General features: G+C 41.7%; 1 pseudogene; it reads right to left on the reverse strand.

Annotated features, from left to right (window-relative positions):
- Positions 1-2,893: 2,893 nt before the first annotated feature.
- On the reverse strand, positions 2,894-3,291 carry LOC125164793 (28S ribosomal protein S16, mitochondrial-like; annotated as a pseudogene).
- Positions 3,292-3,852: the final 561 nt, after the last annotated feature.

Here is a 3,852-nt window from a genome sequence, read left to right on the forward strand (position 1 = left end):
GATATTCATAGCCTTAAATTCCTCAATTTATTACTAGCATTTTCTTTGGAGATGTAACAGATAGAAACCACCAGATGAGCCAATCACTATCAATGCCCTGTGGGGAGGTCACTGGGCAATATAAATAATCTTCTTGTGTTGGGAGATATACTTCAAGACCGGCCCTTAAAATGGGTGTCCTTTTAATAAGGCAGTGAATGTTTTCCATGAAAAGTCATCTCCTTCTCAATGAAACTCATACTAAGCCACTTCAGAATTAATTCATCTCTCAAATTCCAAGCCAACAAAACTAAGAATTGTTAGTAATTTTTGTTTAAGCTTGCCTCCATTCCCTACTTTGTGGAACATTCATTTTTTCACTAAAGAGAAATCAGCCTGACCCTCCCGTCCAGTTATGTACAACGATGTGTGTGTTCTTGAGAGTGATGTGTTAGAAAACACCAGAGAAAACATGTGTTGCATTATCCTTTTAGGTGGAGAAAACCCATTTGTCCACACTGATGGAAGGCCAGCAAGAACTTCTTTCTGCTCATTACTAACTGAGACCCCATTGTATAAATTGACTGTATCAAAGTGACGGCCAGCCCCTGGTGCTACCACATTTGTGTTAACTTCAAAGCCATCATCAGAACGACTGAACCATGAGCCTTAGAGCTCTGCTGGCTACAGGCAAGAGCCCTGACTTCCCTCTTGAATGCACTCACATCCTCTTCACCTTGCCTGTCCAAGGACCCACCAGAAATAATCCCATCACAGTCTCCATTCCTGCTTACTTCAGCAACCTCAAGAAGGTCAAGACTCTTAGGTCGTGTCTCTTTATTCCAATAAAGACTCCTCCCCTAAGGCTCTGTTGATTCCACAATAATCTGACTCAGTCTTTCTTCCCTCTTCAACCACAGTCCCTTCCATTGTTCCCTCTGTAAGTCACATCTGTAATCAACAAAATCTCCTATATCCTCAAACACATCCTGTTATAACTCTAACTTGTCTCTCCCTTGAGGATACAATTTCCCCGCTGGCCCCCTTAAGTAGTGACTCTTTTAGTCTCCTACAACTGTGCCCAGAAGTGATAGCTGTCCTCTGTGTCCCTCATGGCCACTTTCAGACCATGCTTTTTCATCTTCCCTACACCTGCCAAATCCTTCAAAGCCCATGCCTTTTGTCAATTCTATGGACTATCCCTCCATGTTGCAGCCAACCATAGCCCTCAAGGTACCTCTTCATCAGTCCTTAAAGATCACAGCTCTTGGCTCACAGTCAATCTCTCCAGCCATGTCATTATCACTGAGACGATCCTTCCATTTATGTGAGTTCTCAGGCCCCTGACCTCTCTCCCCACATACTCCCAAAGTCATTTAGACCTTGTCATCAACTTTTCTATAACTAATTTTCAAGATCTTTTCTTTCTAAATCCACTTCACTCCCTCTAATATCCTGACACCAAAGATTCTTCAACGCCACCAGAACCTTCAGATTCATGGGTTGGACCACCTTTCACTTAGCCTTACTCCCCTTGTGTTTTTACTTGCCTCCTGATGCAGCTTAGACTCAATTCTCCTTCATTACAATTATTTATTGTGGGGTGCCTGGGTGGCTCAGTTGGTTAAGCATCTGACTCTTGATCTCAGCTCAGGTCATGATCTTGAGCTTTGTGAGACTGAACTCCACATTGGACTTTCTGCTTACAGCATGGAGTCTGCTTGGTATTCTCTCTCTCTCTCTCTCTCTCTCTCTCTCTCAAAAATCTCTTTTCTTGTACATACCTTCAAATCTCTTGCTCTGCTTTCTTTAAGTAGTGGTTATGTGAAAAAATTCCTACTTGGTTAAACCCAATCTCACCCCTCTTCTCCTGGTCTTACTGTAAATTCATCCCACTAATCTCAATGTGCACTCAGTACTACTCTGTAATCCCACCTCACTTCCCTGATCCAATCACGCTTAGTTCTTTCTAGATCATTATTTCTCACCTCATTCCTCTTTCCTTACCATGCCTTTCCTCAACTCCCTGTTGATGATCTTGATTCTTATTTCATTGAGAAAATAGAAACAATCAGAAAGTATTTTCCATTTGCTTCTCTAACCAAATTTATAAAACTACCTGTATGGGTGACCTCCTACTATGCTTTCTTTACTGTTGTGAGAAAAAAATCCTGTCACTTATTCCATTTAGGCATTTATTCCAATTGCCTATTCCATTAGGCAATTCCATTTCCATTCTTTCTTTCTTTGAAGAAACTTACTCATGGAGTGGTCTCCTGCATCATTGACTTTTTTCCTTTTTACAGGATCATTCCCATCAGTGTACAAACATGTTAGTAACATTGTCCAAATTGAAAACAGAAATAAACCTCTTTTGATTCAGCCCCATTCAAACTCTGTTTGGTTACAGGCTCATCTTTTCTCCTCTTTATAGCAAAATTCTTAGACAAAGGAGTCTGTTCTCACTGTCTTTACTTCCTCTTTTTCCCATTCTTTCCTAGTCCACTTTAATCAGACTTTTGTCTCCACCATTTTGGTAAGCTTATCTTGTCAAGGTCACTAATGAGCTCTGTGTCTCAAAGTCCTCCTCTTACCTGTCTTACCTATCAGACATAGAAAACCACTCCCTCCTTTAAATCCTTTCCTCATTTGGTCTGTGGGACTTCATCCTTTCTTGATTCTGTTTCTCTTAGGCTCCTTTGCTGATTCCTTTTTACCCTTGAGACCTCTTCAGATCTTTTCTCTATTATATTCATTTTATGAAAACTTTATCCAACCCCATAGCTTTATCTGTTTAATTTTTTTTGACTCATAAAACTCCATTTATTGACCTCCAAATCTAATAAAACTTAGAGCTCTGCACAAGTGTTTTAAGAGGACTTTGATCTTTTTCCCAATGTTCTTCTCACTGAAGTCAGCTCATTTTTGTTTCTGTACCTTCTGTATCCTTTTTCTGAGATGCTAAAAGGACTTCCCACTCCCGTTTCCTCTGCAGCCTCTCAGCATTTGTGATCTTCATGGAATGCAGAGGGAAAAATCCAGAAAGACCCAAAAGCTACCCTACAGGCTTACAGAGATGGGCTCCACAGGCATTTCAATCCCAGATCCGGTCCAGGTTGAGAGCAACGATTCTCTCTCCATGACTGTTGGGCAGTGGAAATAGGAATCCAGCTGCTCCATGAAACAGCCATCCCTGTTGTGAATGGTCACAATGTGGTAGAAAAGCTGGTTGGTATAGCCACACAGTGCAAGGCAGATGGATAAGTGGACCCCATGGTAGGCCTTGCAGAGGACAGTAGTGAGCTGGACCATGGTGTAGCTGGCATGCACCACCAGCACGCATCAGCTTTATGGCCTCTGGCTGGGTGGGGAGGAATGTGGAAAAGCCTAGCCCCATAGCTTTAAATACTATCTATTGAGCTTCCTAAATTTGTATCTTCAGTCCCTTTCTTTCCTCTGGATTCCAGATCCATATAACCAACTGCATACTGAAACTCCTCACCGGATGTCTAATAGAATTTCAAACTGAATGTGAAAAAAAATTTCTTGATTTCAGCTATCCCCTCACCCTCCCCAACCCCGGAATCTGTTCCTTCTTACAAAATGGCAACTCCAGGCTTCTAGCCACTCAGCCCAAAATGTTGGAGTCCATCTTAAATACTTTCTATCACATTCCACGTCTGACCTCCAATTCTGTTGACTCTGATATTTCCAAAAACTTTACTACTTTTTACTATCTCCACTGATATCATCAACTTCTGCTTGATGATGGCCAGTGGCTTCCTAACGACTTCCTAACTGGCCTCTCTGTTGCTTCCCTTGATTCCCTACATCCTATTCCCTTACTTTTATGCTTGTGTTTATTGCCTTACT

The sequence above is a fragment of the Prionailurus viverrinus genome, chromosome B1 (assembly GCF_022837055.1).
Source record: "Prionailurus viverrinus isolate Anna chromosome B1, UM_Priviv_1.0, whole genome shotgun sequence".
Classification (NCBI taxonomy): domain Eukaryota; kingdom Metazoa; phylum Chordata; class Mammalia; order Carnivora; family Felidae; genus Prionailurus; species Prionailurus viverrinus.